We start from the raw sequence: 15,909 nt of genomic DNA, 5'->3' as shown, positions 1-15,909 counted from the left end.
CCTAGGTTCTGGACCATACAAAAGAGCTAGGGCTAGTGTGCCCAGGAAAAGTAGGAGACCAAGAAGGCCTCAGACTTAATGAGCTGGAGGAATCATCCTGAGGGGTCCCCTGCAGCAAGCTCACAGGGTCTGGGGGCCCAGAGCAATGACCCACAGGGGCATCAGGGAACAGTCACATAGTACCAGATCTTAGTGAAAAGAGCAAACTCTTCTTCCCAGCAGAGTTGCTTGGGTTAGGAAAGTTGCTCTTGAGGGAGTGAGGTTCCCATCACTTGAGGTGTGCAAACATAGTATGAAGAAACAGGTGTCAGGGAGGTTGGGGAGAATTTTCCTACACTCCCTGACCTTTAAGGCTCTTTGAATGCTGACCTTCTGGAATCCCAACTCCCTGACATGAGCTCTGCTTCCTATTTTGTTGGCAGGCAAAATGTGAGAGAAGGTAGGAGATACCTCCTGCCTTCATGCCTATCTCCTTGCCTTCCAAGAAAAACTTAGGTGGGTCAGGAGCACTGTGATAGGATGAGTGGGGAGATCCTCAGGGTCTTCCAGGATCAAAGGTCATTGTTTGGCATTGACATAATAACTTGGGCCTTGGAAAGGGGCCTTCAGAAACATAGGAGTTGGTGGGAGCCCTAGCAACCTCCAAGCTAGTGCCTCTCAGAACAAAGTGGGATCTCAGCAGAACAGTGGCCTCTGACTCAGGCTTCCTGCCCAATTTGGCCTCCAAGATACAAAACTGCAATGAATAATTCAATTCAAAATAATTTTTAAATGTTTTTTTAGTTTTTTTTGATAGGTTTTAAACAAGATGAACATGCAGTGAAAAGTGAATCTCGCTTTCATACTTGCTTTCTGGAGCAACCCCCAATCCTGATGTCCTCCAGAATGAGTCAAAAATATGCAAACAAATACACACACCTCTCATGAAATGTGTTTTGTTTTTGTTTTTGTTTTTGTTTTTTTAAATATTTTATTCTGCTGAGAGCAAAGGTTTACTTCCTGGGGACCAGGCGCTGTTCTGTGATCGTTCTGGTTTTTTCTCTCATTTAATTCTCACCATGTATTAGTTGGGGTTCTTTGAGAAACAGGCACCCATATGACATGAGGCATGAAAGAGATTTTTAGGGGAAAACACCTGTGAAGGGAAACAGGGAAGGAATTAGAACAAGATCACCAGATTTAGTAGACAAAAATACAACACAGCTAGTTCAATTCAAATGTCAGATAAACATTGAACACTCTTCCAGTGTAAGTTTTTAATAGGCAATATATTTGATGCATACTTATATTTAAAAAGTATTCATTGTTTGCCAGATGGTATAAATGTAATTGGACAACCAGGTCTGATCCCTGTTAGCTATTGTTAGGTAAAGGTCATTGATGATTGTCGAATAAAACCTATTCACGAGGGGCACCTGGGTGGCTCAGTTGGTTAGGCAGCTGCCTTCGGTTCAGGGTCCAGGGATCGAGCCCCACACCCGGCTCCCTGCTCAGTGGAAGGCCTGCTTCTCTCTCTCCCTCTGCCCACCTCTCTGCTTACTTGTGCTTTCTCTGTCAAATAAATAAATAAAATCTTTAAGAAAATAAAACCTTGGGGCGCCTGGGTGGCTCAGTGGGTTAAAGCCTCTGCCTTTGGCTCAGGTCAGGATATCGGGAGCCTGGGATCGAGCCCCGCTTCGGGCTTTTTGCTCAGCAGGAAGCTTGCTTCTCTTCCTCTCTCTCTCTGCCTATTTGTGATCTTTGTCTGTCAAATAAATAAATAAAAGTTTAAAAAATTAAAAAATAATAAAACCTTAAATGGATCTCAGTATGCTATACATTTGGGAGATTATTATCAACATATATCTTGGTGGGGTAGAAATTCCACCAAAGAAAATTTCCAAAGGAGTTTTTTTCTAAAGATTTCATTTATTTATTTTGAAGAGAGAGAGCAGGGAGGAGTGGAGGGGGAAGGAGAGAACAGAAAGAATCTGAAGTTGACTTCTGGCTGAGCGCAGAGCGCCTCGAAGAGCTCAATCTCACGACCCTGAGATAATGACCTGAGTCAAAATCAAGAGTCCAACACTTAACCAGCTGAGCCACCCAGGTGCCCCCGCCCCAAAGGAATTTTTCTATGTTAAAAAAGACTCATATGATCCTGGAGGTCAGGACACTTTTAAGCTAAGATTGCCTTTTGTCCTTAATAAAGTGTTAACATGCAGGCAGGTGAGTTTCTGGAAAAAGGTCACTCTGCCTGTTTCAAGGACTTGTCAGTGAAATGTAAGTACTAAGGAAATTTTATTTTCTTTCTTTTGCCTTTGTTTCCTCACCTCACCATTACCTCCTTTCTCTATGGGCTCTTATACCCTGGGCCACTAGCCCTCTGCCTTAATCTCCCCAGGGCTGGATACCACACAGCTGGAGACAGCCCCCATGTCCCAGAGCCTGTCAGCTGGAATTACTCAAACCAGATTCTAAACAGGCTTACCCTGCTTTCCCAGTTCCTCTTCACCGAAACCAGGGTAGTCTCCTGCTCACATTTTCTCCCAACAGACTTGGGTGGGTTACCATACAGCCCTGACCACATAGCCCTGTGTGCCTGTGGGTACCCCTTCCTCTTGGGAAAACTGTGAGTAGCAAACTACCTTTTCCTTTTCTTTTAAGTAGGTGCCACACCCAGGGGAGCCCAAGAAGAGACTTGAACTCACCACCCTGAGATCAAGACCTGAGCTGAAATCACGAGTCGGATGCTTAACCAACTGAGCCACCCAGGTGCCCCACAAACTGTCTTTCCAATGGCAGCCCTCTCTCCCTCTGTTGACCTCACCATACCTGAATAATAATCCGCTACATTTTTTTAAAGATTTTTATTTATTTATTTGACAGAGAGAGATCACAAGTAGATGGAGAGGCAGGCAGAGAGATAGAGGGAAGCAGTCTCCCTGCTGAGCAGAGAGCCCGATGCGGGACTCGATCCCAGGACCCTGAGATCATGACCTGAGCCGAAGGCAGCAGCTTAACCCACTGAGCCACCCAGGCGTCCCAATAATCCACTACATTTTAAAGCATTCCCTTCTTCCACGTGGGGAAACACCACCTCTCATGTATGGGATGTGGGAAACTGGAAGTCCAGCTTCCTCATCTGGCCCAGTCCATCCTGAGAGGTTCTGTGTGGGAATGGATGTACCCCATGAGCAGCCTGTAAGGATTTTCCTGAAGTAGTGGTCACACTGCCGTTAATGCACCTTCTTATTATCTCCCCTGCATCCTTCCTCACCCCCACTGGCAGTGCCCTGGGCCTCCACCTCCAAACTGTGAAAGAGGGGTGCTGCAAGGAGCAGAGTTATGACAGAAGACTCCGACTTTTGCTCTATGTATCTGTATATTACATGATTTCTTAAGTGATGCATTAATTTATTACTTCAATAAATCTAAAATATTAAAAATGGGGCACCTGGTGTCTCAGTCGGTTAGATGTCTGCCTTCAGCTCAAGTCATAATCCCTGGGGTCCTGGGATTGAGTCCTGCCTCAGGCTCCCTGCTCAGGGGGGAGGCTGCTCTCCCTCTGCCTTCCCACCACCCCACTCCTGCTTGTGCTTGCATATGCAGGCTCTCTCTTTCTCTCAAAAGTAAAACCTTCAAAGGGTTAACTTTAAAAAATACAATAAAATATTAGAAATGGTGATAGGCTTAGGTGGGGAGAGGCATGTTAAGTCAGCAACCGTGTGTGTTGGCAGGAGGGGGAGGCAAGTGCTGTCTCTTGCTGTCTTGTCATTAGTTTTGAAGCTTTGCTTTGAGAGAAGCCTGAGCCTGGTAGCAGGGAAGGGGGGGCTCTTGCTCACAGACGTGTTGGCACCTGTCTTTGATGCCAGCGCCCGCCTCCAGTGTACTTAGCTCCTGAACGCCTTCCTCCTCCTCCTCCCCCCAGCGGTCTTCAGGAGCCTTCATCAAAGGACAAGTATGGAGCTAATTTGCCTCTGCCCCTGACCTGCCCCCACTCAGTCTGAATCTCCAAAGGCTAGATGCTTCTATGAGAGTCAGAGGCTAAGAAAAGCAGCACGCAAGGGACTGTCCAGGAAGCCAGTCCCCAGTCATAACAGTTAACTCAAATACTGGCTTCACATACTAGTTTTGTCACAAAATTGCTGTGTGACCTTAGGCAGATTGCTTAATCTCCTTGAGCCTTGATTTCCTCATATTTAAAACAGGAATAAAATTGTATTGATCTCATAAAGTTGTCTGGTGTTTGAATGTATCTGAGACTCTTAACGTAATCCTCCAAGTAAATGTTCATTTTCACTCATCAAATCTTGCCATTACTAATCTAGTCTCTTGTTCATTTTCTATGCTAACATTTATTGAGCGCCTACTGTATGCCTGGCCCTGCGCTAGTTCCAGAGCTGTAAAACAGGGATAAAACACCTGTTCTTTATACGTTACAGGCTGGTTTAGAGCCAGAGACAGCAAGAAAGAGTTGGGTTAGACACCAAGAAGAACTTCCCAGAATGAAAGATGACTGGATTTTAGAAGTAGAAGGAGGAGGATAGAGGGAAACAACTTTTCTAATGGGAGGAGAAACTAATTCAGAAAACATTTGGACTCCTAAGACCTTCACGGCTTTCTGAACCACACTGGCAGAGTGTTGGCCAAGAGAAGGGAAAACAAGAAGTATTTTTCCAGGCAACATTTGGTGTGTCTGCAAGGAGCCACATGAAATTTGCAATATACTCCTTGCAGTGGGAGATGACCAGTAGTTTGATCCTCAAACTCAGCAGGCCCCAGCCTGGCAGGACTGGATGGAAGAGAGGCTGATGAGAAGTAAATGAGACAAGTGCTGAGATTCCTTTTTTGCCAATAAGAGAAATGTGAAATCAGGCCGGTGTCTCCAGGAAGTGGGAGAAGGGGATGTGATGGGGGGAAATCTCATCTGTAACAACTCCATTATCGGGAGGCACCCTGGGGAGACAGCCACTTGGCCCAGGCCTCTCCCTTCTGCAGCAGGTGCTGGACTTGGGGCCATGTAGCCACTAATAGTGCAACAGGGTGCTTCAAGGGCAGAAGTCTAGCATGGTGTCAGACGACTGGATTAGACTAGGGGTTTTCAAACGGGAGCATCAGCAATTCCTGGAGAGCTTTCTATGGCACAAAGTGCTGGGTCCCACTCCCAGAGTCTTTGATTTTGTAGTTCTGGAGGTGGAACCTGAGAATTTACATTTCTCAGGAGTTTCCAGGTGATGCTGGACCACACTTTGAGATGCACTGCTCTGTAGAACCCCAGGATTCTAGGGCCAGGACCATCCAGCTCTGGTGGGTGTGAGCCCCGAGGAGCGGCCTGACGCAGTGTGGAAGGAAGTCACAGAAGGCTTCCTGGAGGAGCAAGTACTGAACTGAGTTTGAAGCTGGGATTTTCCAAGTCAAAAGGATAGGCAAGAAGAATTCCAGGCAAAGTACTATTGTGTGGACTAAGAAAAGAAAGTCCATACAGTGTGATTGGATGGGGGCAGGAGAAGGGAGCCAAGACAGGAGCAATGGGCCACTTCCAGATCACAAAGGGCCAAGGGAACATTGCTATGCGCTGTGAGCAAGAGAATGATGTGACCAAAGCTGAGCTGTGAAATGATTTCTCTGCAAGGTAAGGGAGAATGGTGGTTCACCTATGATTATTTGCCTCCTCTTTATAGATGAGGAACCTGGGGTGCAGAGAATAAAAATGATTGGCTTGACACGTGGCTCCAAAGCTGGAGGTGGAGCCAGATTCCACCCCAGTTTGTCTGACACCAAATGGGCATTTCTGCCTACCACCCAGCATGGGCTGGGAGCAGGGAGATGGGGGGAGGAGGGGGTGGCTAATCCTTGCTCTCCCCCTAGCTTGCTGGGACCTCCTGTTTGGATCCACCTTCTCTTGGCCACTAGGAGGAACATTGAGTAAAAACTGAGTTTATTGTAAATACAGCTTTAATGGTGGCACAATGGTGGCTACCGAAAAGGACTGGGGTCTGGAGCTTGGAAATCATGAGCGTAGGTGGGAAGGTTGATGCCAGCCTACAGGGTCGAAGTCGCTGCTTTGCACTGACAATGACATCCTCGGAAGTGCGATGTTCCTTGAGTCATCAGACTCAGACACAAAGGGCCAGTAGCCCCGGCGCCACGCCTCCCCACCCCCTAGCTGCCACTTCCCTCTGCTCCAATGAAAAGCATTCTCCGCACAGCCGCCACCAGCCTCGCTGGCTGGCTCTGCTCTCAGCAGGCGCTAATGAGGCGTTTGGAGAGCCCAGAGGTCACAGAGACCCAGGGCCTTGAGGGAGAGCTGGTAAAGGGAGAACTCAACCTGGGAAGACCAGGCAGCAGCCACCCTGACCCCACAGAAGAAGCAATTACACAGTGCTTCCCCCGGTGGCGCTTACGAAGGTGAGATGTGAGCACTTATCATGATTTTCTCACCCCAGCTCCTTTTACTCCCAAACACTGGTTCTTGACCCTCCTGGATCACAGACCCCTTTGAGAATTTGATGAAAGCTGGAAAACCTTCCCTTAACAAAAACTAAATGCAAACTAATGAAGTGATCATCCCAAGAGCTGGCCGGCATTTATGAATAATTCACTGCGTACCTTGCACTGAGTTAAATGGTTTACATGCTTTATCTCATTTAACCCTCATGGTACCCTAGGTTTTGCCATCTCCATTTAGTAGGTGGAGGAATTAGGATACAGAGAGGCTGTTAGGTGCTGGAGGTCACACAGCTAAGTTAGTGATTGAATTCAGACACAGACCCAGGTCTGTTTGACTCCAAAGCCTGGCTTTTAACCAGCTCATTCTACCATACATATATACAAGCATAAATGAAGGCCATTTCAGGACAAGGTAACCCCACAAAGGACCTGAAAAGCATCCTTCCTAAGTGCTAGGAACATAATTGCGTTCACCTCAATGATCTCACAGTTCAGTGGGGAACAGACATGCTCCCTGGTGATCAGTGGTATGAATGGGGAGCTGGAAGCATAGACGAAGGTCCGTCAACACAACCAGGGGTGTTAGGAAGGACATCCCAAAGGCAGTAATGTTGTTAAGTCACAGACTATTAAATGATAAGTGGGTAAGGGTATTCCTGAAAGACAAAAGAGCGGGTGCAAAGATGTAGAGGCAGGAATAATGTGGTATGTTTGGGGACAGTGAACACAGGGAAGTGACAGCAAAGGGTGGGGAGCATGAGAGTTAGGAGGTGGCTGATGATGAGGCTGAAATGTTATGTCCTGTAGCAGTTAGAACACTTTGGCCACAAGTAATGGAAACCCCAACCAGAAGTGGTTTAAACAATGAGTCAATTTTATTACCCCCCATAGCAAGCTGTCCAGAGGTAGGGTGGCTCCAGGGTTGGTTAATTCTGCATGGCTCGATGGCATTGTCAATGACTCAAATCTCTCTGCTTTGCCATCTCCTGTGGGTTGACTTTCATCTCAGGCTGTGCCCTCATGGTCACAAAATGGCTGCCAGAGTTCCGGATATTCCTTAGGACGATTATGACATTAAGTAGAAAAAGAAGGATTTTTTTCCTCCCACAATGCCTCTGTTTATCAACAAGGAAACCTTTCCTCAAGACCCCCACCTTTCCCCCTTGACATTCCATATTTCACTCAGCAACACAGACACACCTAAACAGATCACTGACAAGAGAATGTAATCTCCACGACTGGCTTAGCTCCATCAAGATTCACCTCTTGGGAGATCCATGGCTGCATGATACATGAACACAACCAGGAAGAAAGAGAAGAAATGCCTGTTGAAAGGGCAACTAACAGTGTCAGCCACAGATTCTGAACATGAAAAGCTTTTATTGTGAAGGAAATGAATAGACATCAGGGGTTTTAAGTAGGGAGGTATAATGAAGTTCCTGTTTTTAAAAAATCACCCTGGTGGCCAAAAAGATGGATATTCAGAAGTCAGAAGAAGCAATGAGGAACCAGTAACAGCAATAGACTAAGAAAAGAGGAGAAAATCTGCCCTAGATTGAGGAAAAGATGCATTTCTGAGATGTTTGGCAATCATATTTTTAATTTCTAAGTTTTTCCTTGTTCCCTGACTGTTGTTCCATTTCTGTATCATCTTATACCCGTTTTATGGATGCTGTATTTTATCTTATCTCTCTGAGGATACCAATTAGAGGGTTCTTTTCTTTCTTTCTCTCTCTCTCTCTCTTTTTTTTTTTAAGATTTTATTTATTTATTTGACAGACAGAGATCACAAGTAGGCAGAGAGGCAGGCAGAGAAAGAGAAAGAAGCAGGCTTCCTGCTGAGCAGAGAGCATGATGTGGAACTCAATCCCAGGACCCTGGGATCATGACCTGAGCCAAAGGCAGAGGCGCCACTGAGCCACCCAGGCGCCCCTCTCTTTTTTTTTAAACACAATTTTTTAACATAACTGATAATTCTGTTTTCAGAATTATCTCTGTTTTCTCTGGGGTCATTTTTTCTGTTTTGTTTTGTTTATCTTGGTCTTTTGCGCAGGTTGATGTTCTCCTGAAATATTTAGATCTTCCCTGATCATTTGGGAAGACAAGGAGCTAAACACATGTGACCAATTGACTATCTTCAACCAGAAATCTCCTGAGATATTTAAAATACAGAATCAACAGGAGTTACTGTGACAGATGGAAGCAGATACCCAAGCTCTGAACAAAGAAGCATCCACGCTATTTTTCAGAATGAGCTTAGGAGTTAATACTGACTTCAGCCTGGTGCCTGTCCTTCTCCACAAAGCCCCTTAGATAAGACCTCAAATTCACCACAAGTCTTCATAAGCCACATAAAGAGAGACAGCCCATTCTTGTTGACCGTGCCTCCAGGAACTTCTCCCTCTGTGGTGACTCAAGAAACTGGGTCTCAGCCGTGGGAGAATCTCCTAGAAGTTAAGCACATGGTGTTAGGAAGACAGGAGTCATAGACCATCCATGGGCTGCTCACCTGACCTTGGACCAGTTACCTAATGCGCCTGAACCTCAGTTTGCCCAAATGGAAAATGGGAGAACTGTAGTACCTATATTGCAAAGCTGTTTGTGAGGGTGAAATGAAGCAATGCATGTGATGTGCTTAGTGTGGACACTTGGCATTGAATGTGATCTCTAAATGTAAGCTATTTCTATTATTGTCATTAATTCAAGCACTACCTCTCATTGAGAAGGCAAGTCAGGCCCTTTGTCTGGTTGCCCCTTACAGCTGTGGCCATAAGAGGAGGGGAATGGCCATGAGGAGGAGACCTGTCTCATGCCAGAGGTTGCTCAGGGCTTGGGTTTGAGAGGCTCACACAGGTGCGGGAGCTGGATCTGTCAGGGGGCAGTGGGGGCAGGGGGACGGCTGTACTGAAAATCAGTGCCAAGTGAGAGTAAAGAAGACTCCTGGGAGGGCGAAATGGAGGTAGATTGTGAATCTCAAATGGAAATTTGATCCGGGACTCTGTCAATACAAGCTATAGCTTGGCGGTGAAAAGCCCGAGTTCTGAGGTCGTACAGTACTTTTCATCTTGGTTTAGCAACTCACTAGCTATGTGACACTCTGGCAGGTGTCTTTGCTTCTCTGAATCTCAGTTTCCTCATCTGTAAATTGAGAATAATAGCAGAACTTCCCTGATGAAATCATTGTGGGGATTCCATGTGACAACATGCAAAGTTCTGAGTTCCGTGAGCAGCACAGCAAAGGCACAGTAAATGCAGCTGCTGTAATAAAACACTTTTAAAAACATAATAATAATTTCCCTTTGGTATCCATGGGCCCCAGAAGGTTATTAAAGTCTCCCATGATTCTGTAAGCCAGATTGGCTTCTGTCTCCATTATGGTACTAATACTGTGACTATTAATAAGTCTAGGTCCATCAGGGCCCTGGCAGGAAACAGCCACCCACAGCAAGAGAGAGAGATGAATGAGGGGACTTTCTATGGGGAGAGCAGGGTGAAGCACACACAGTAGTGGAACACCCCGAGCTGAGTGACAGTGGGGCGTCATTACCACCCTGCAGCCTGCAGGGGCAAGGGGAGAACAGTGTTTCCAGAACTCCTGGAGAGCAAGAGCAGTCAGGGTGAGCTGCCCCACAGGAGCTGTGGCCACAGGAGGAATCAAGCCAAAACCACAGCTGGGAAGGAGAGGAGCAGAGTTCCCCCAAACCTTCCTGTCTCCCTCCTTTGGACCTCCTCAACCACACCAGAATCTGGAAGGAGAGGGGACCCAAGTGGAGCAGTCTGCAAAGATCAGCCAGTCGGATGCAGGCATCGCAGACAATGGGGTAGGGAGAGCAAACAGGTGATAACACAGAGGCCAACACAGTCCGTACCTGGAGTTCACCAGGCAACAGCCAGGGCTAGAAGAGGGCCCTGCTAGGCCTTAAGAAATGTTAGTTGGAAATGTTAAGAGTGGTTATGATTCTGAAGGAAGAGGGGACAGGGAAACTATACTACATGGGAACTGGAGCTGTGCCCAACATTCCTCTCTAACCTGAGCAGTGACCCAGGGAAGTAGCTGGCAGGAGGTAGGGTGGGAGAAAGGAAAGAGTATTCCCTACTCAAAAACATGTCTAAATAGTGCAATGTTACAGACTGTGTTAAAATGTGTTGTATTAGGAAGAAATACAAATGACTAGGAAAAAAATGGAATTTATCGGTTCACGACACTGGAAGGCCAAGGGTGTCTGATGTGGCTGGATCCAGGTGCCCAGAGTCACCAGAAATCTGTCTCTGTCTCTCCATCTCTCACTGTCTTCTTGTGGGCTTCCTTCTCAACCAGGTTCTTTGTCGGCAGTGGAAAGATGGCCTCTAGCAGCTCCAGGCTAATGGTCTACCAGTTTAGCAGTACGTGAGAGGAAAGAAAGCGCCTCCTGCCAGTAATTCCGGGAGAAGTTCTGGAGCTCTCATAAGCCTCCCTTGGCCTACTGAGGCGGAGTAGGGAGGAGCCAAGTCCAGCTCAGAGCTGGGAAGGAAGGAGGCCTCCTCCTGGCTGTGTGATCCAGGCAAGGCACTGCATCTCTCTGTGCAGAAATGTCCTTGTCAAGGGGAACTTGGGCTGATGCGAACAAAACAGGTAAGACCTTTGCTCTGTGTAGGCGCTCCCCTGTATGTAAGCAAGGTTGCTTGGAGGTAAAGAGATCTCACTCTTCCTCTCTCTTTGCTCTCCTCCCTTGTCCCCGCACTGGTGAGTGCTCATCGCGCTTGCTCTCTCTCCCTCTTTAAAAAAAAAAAAAAAGGTACTGAGGACCCTCAAAGAACTTTTGATTACATGGATTATATCTACTGATATTCCTATATTAGAAATTAAATAGAGAATTTTTAAATGCTTATTTGCTCATTTAAAAATACCTAATAAATCCATTACAAGTTAATATGAATAAAATGTGTTTATGGAAAATAGTTTTCTTTTCTTTTCTTTTTAAAAAGACTATGTATTTTTTTAAGATTTTTATTTATTTGACAGTCAGATCACAAGTAGGCAGAGAGGCAGGCAGAGAGAGAGGAGGAAGCAGGCTCCCTGCTGAGAAGAGAGCCCCATGCGATGGGGCTTGATCCCAGGACCCTGAGATCATGACCTGAGCCGAAGGCGGAGGCTTTAACCCACTGAGCCACCCGGGGGCCCTTTCTCTTCTTCTTCTTCTTTTTTTTTTTTAAGACTTTATTTATTTATTTGACAGAGAGAGAGGCAGTGAGAGAGGGAACACAAGCAGGGGGAGTGGGAGAGGGAGAAGCAGGCTTCCCACTGAGCAGAGAGCCCGATGTGGGGCTCAATCCCAGGACCCTGGGATCATGACCCGAGATGAACGCAAACACTTACTGACTGAGCCACCCAGGTGCTCTGGAAATACAGTTTTCCAGTAAAAAACAATTAACTGAGGAAGAGTGGCATCGGTTTACATTTTTTGTATTTTTTAAAATGTCTGACATAATAGAAAACAATTGGATTCTCTTATCTGCTCCTGCATTTAATCAACAGGTTAAATTTTGGTTGAAGTGTAAGAAGGTAACCTGGCCTCACACAGATATGTAGTTAGGAAATTGACAGCCTCGTGGAGGCCCTGCAAGCGTCTTAGGACCCTAAGGGTCTTCAGAGCTGCTGTAGATGGCACATGAGAGTCAGCATCTCTATAGCTGTTCAACTTGGAAGCGGACCACCATGTAAATCCCAGAGAAGGGGCAAATCACCTGACCTCTGTGACTCAGTCTCCTCTTAGAGAGGGTTAAATAACTTGTTTCTTGTGGAGTGGTTTGAGCAGTGCTTGGTACATAGTAAGTACTAATGAGTGCTCACTGCTATTACTAGCTCAGGGCCTGGCACTAGGAGGGGATCCCCTTTTGGCCCAGGTTGGGCATCCCCTCCAAGATCATGTTCAACTGCCCAAGAATGGCCTGGACTTCTGTATTCTCCAGGACTACTCTGAGACCCTGTGCCCCTCCCACAGGAGACCATGCCTAGCCCAGCACGTGCCTGTGCTATCTCTTTGGCCACAGGCTCAAAGAAGCCTCCCCCACGTGTGCCAGCCATTCTCTGCCGTGTTGGACCAGTTGTACCTGCGTTGGTGCCGGGAGGCTCTCCTCCCCAGCAGCTGGCAATTAGGAAGTCACTCTCCATAATGGACAAGACCTAATCAGCCTGCTGATAATTACCAGGCCCAGAACGTGGCTGCAATTCAGGAAAGATGATCCCCAAAGACTACAGCCACTTAAATCCTGGCATTGACCATGGGTCCCCTTGGTAACCTGTAACTCAGCACAATTTAGCCACTGAGCTAATTGATGTTCTCCAAGGCAGTCAGCTTGCACTCGCGCGATCGAAATGGGCTCTAATTGCCAACATCCTTCAGGCAAGACGCTCCACATGTTCTCTTGCCACCCAAGAGGCCCGAGCAGGAACTGAGTCTCTTGGCAAACTGGTCCTCTGATTGCATCTAATTAATCAAAATAAGGTTCGAAGAAAGAATTAATTAAAGAACATATGAGAGGAAGTCATGATATTAAGATGTTTCCCAGCAAAACAGGACAGGCAGCTTCGCTGAATTCATGAGAGGCGGCGCCTAGAAGAAACAGTCCCCAGCTTTTCAAAGCTGTCCGAGCAAGCAACAGCCAGGAGAGAGAAAGGACTGTAGCATGTGCAGGCTTACAGAACCCCGGGTGAGCCCGGTCGCACCATCCATGTAATCGTGTGGCCTGGGCAAGTCGTTTTAACTCTTGAGTCAGGAGTTTCTCGTCCATCGAGTGGGGGTAGAAATGGTGGATGGAACGTGCCGTCCACAGGGCTGCACATAGAAGGATCTTGGTGACACAGCACAGAGGACCCTTTTGTGTCCCTCAAAGTGTTTTAAAAGGTAGAGTAATTGGGTACTGGGTTACACTGGGTTACAACATAGGCTCTCAGCTCCATGGCCCCCTGGGAGCTAGGTTCCCTGGTTTGTGGTGACTGCACGGCGTCCTACAACATTCGTTTGCCTCCCCACCTTCACCCTTGGGCTGGGGAATCAGGCAAACCTGGTCTCAAATCCCAGATCCACCTTTGCACATGTGGACTTCATTCATATTCAATATTCAGCAAATGTTTGCTGATCCCTCGCTCTGCACCAGGCACTGTGCTAGGTGCTGGGGATGCTGGAGTGATCCCCGCTTCATGGAGCACAGAGTTTGGTGAAGGAGGAACCTCTGATAAAAAAAGACTGCCGATGCTTCCAGTAGCTCACCTCATCCCCTCAGCTCTCACCTTTGCAGGACACATAATGGCATCCTGGAGTCTAACACAATGGCCTCCTTCTTGGGGTCAGCCCACAGGGCAAGCTAGAAGCACTGAGGGAGTTAACATTCCCAGGAGCAGCCCTCAGCCCCTGATCAAAGGGAATCATCGACAAATCCCCACCTTCCTTACTCCATCCCATTGAGTGGGACAACTCTGAGACCTGGTCTACAATTTCTCAAGGAAAACCTGCTCACTAATTCATTCTACAAGCACTTCCCTCCCTTTTCCCAAACACTTTCCAACGCCTGGACCACTTCCTGAGATTCACTCTCCAAGGAAACCGCTTGTACCCCTGGGATCACCCTCCAAGGAAACTACTTGCACCCCTGGGACCACCTTTCAAGGAAACTATTTGGACTCAAGTCCTTGTCTAGGGTCTGGTCCTGGGGGCACCCAACTGAGACAGATGTAATTAAGGCAGGGGCAAGAGGGATGCTGTGTCACATCCCAGTAAAGTGTTGTCTGAAGTGACAGTTAAGGAGATGTAGGAGTTACCTAGTGTGAATCATCAGGATTCAGCTGAACAAACAGAAACCATTCTGGAAATGTTAAGCAGAGAGAATTCACACAGTAGGGCTGGCATTCAGCTCCTGGTTCTGCTGTGGCCTCACAGGTGTATCCAAATCCATCCATTGAAATTGGACACGTGTCCTAATTGGCTACTGTCTGTCTTGGACCAGTTGTTGACTATTATTTTTTAAGATTTTATTTATCCATTTGACACAGAGAGAGTGTGTGAGCACAAGCATCAATACTAGTGACTTAATACACATGAGAAGTCTGATGTGGGTGCACAATGTCCTACTTGCATCTGGTGACTCTGGGGCCCAGAAATCTTCCAACATGGGTTCTGCCATGTGGACTCCCAGGTTTCCAAGGCAGAAAGAAAAGGACAAGGGTGGTTCATGGGCTCTAACTGACTCAACTGGGGAGTGACACCTGTCTGCTCACAGCCTATTGGCCAGGGCTAGTCATGTGACTCTCCCCAAATGCAAGGGGGGCTGGGAAATTCAGGGAGGTGCATGGATGGTCTCTGCCACAGCATCCTAGGCTGAGCAAAAGGCTTCTGTATGAGAGTGGGAAGGAAAGGGGGTATGTGGGGGGAGTAGCTCATAGACTATCCTAAAGATAAATCCCTAATTCCTGGCATGGACTCACAATAAAGCCCTAGTAACTACTTTTTGGGTTTTTTGGTTTGTGTGGGGGGTTTTGATTTTTTTTTTTTTTTTACTTTTTTTTGTGTGTGTTTAGGGAATGAAGGGAGGAGTAAGTGGTTCTACAAGGTTCAGTTTTGAATACCTTCTGATCCTGGGGCACTAGAGCTCAAAATGCTGTTTATCAAGAATCTACTTGGTGTCATGCACTGTGCTAGGACCGTAAACATGTCATCCCATCCCATATAATCATTAGAACAACTCTGAGGGAGGGGTAGGGATTGCTGGGCCCATATTACAGATGAGAAGACTGAGGCTCAAACTAGTTTAATCATCTGTCCAGGGCTGAAGCCAATGCCCAGATCCTTTCCGTCATGGTGCATTGGTACAATCACACACAGGAACAGAAGTAAAAGCCTTAAACGTGTGAGAGGGTGGTTTTCTCACACTATTCAAGTCTTTCCCTATCTGAGGAGGTAAAAACACCCTGCACATCAATCAAGTATGGAAGCAAGAGAGGTGGAGTATATCCTTGGTCAAGTGCTTCACTTATCCACACTCAACTGCAACTCAATTTTCTTCAACTGCAAGTGGACATGGTAGCCGGCCTGGGGTGATCATGGGATTCCCTGAGAAAGTGTCTATAAGCACTGAGTACCAAGGAATGACTGCATAAATGGTCCATTTTGACTCTGTTAGAGCACTCACCTTCAGAAGGGGACTGTGAGCAGAGGGAATGTTATTAGGGCCACACCTACCCAGATGGCAACAATGGGTGTTTTAAGGTGGCCACGTGGAGTGGAAAGTCAGGTACAGGAGAATGCCAACCCTGCATGCTTCATGCACCTGGGGTGAGACCCTAGTCTCTCTGTTGGTTCTCTCATCCAAAAGTGAGAGAAATCAGCAAATCCATCAAATGCTTAATATTTCAGAGGGCTTGGGGAAGTAATATTGAAAATATGGGTGTAAATGCATCTTACAAATCCCAAGTCTTCCTCTGTCCTGACCATACCTGAACCACAA

The sequence above is a fragment of the Mustela nigripes genome, chromosome 2 (assembly GCF_022355385.1).
Source record: "Mustela nigripes isolate SB6536 chromosome 2, MUSNIG.SB6536, whole genome shotgun sequence".
Lineage (NCBI taxonomy): Eukaryota > Metazoa > Chordata > Mammalia > Carnivora > Mustelidae > Mustela > Mustela nigripes.
The sequence above is the reverse complement of the archived record's forward strand: the minus strand, read 5'-3'. Positions refer to the sequence as shown.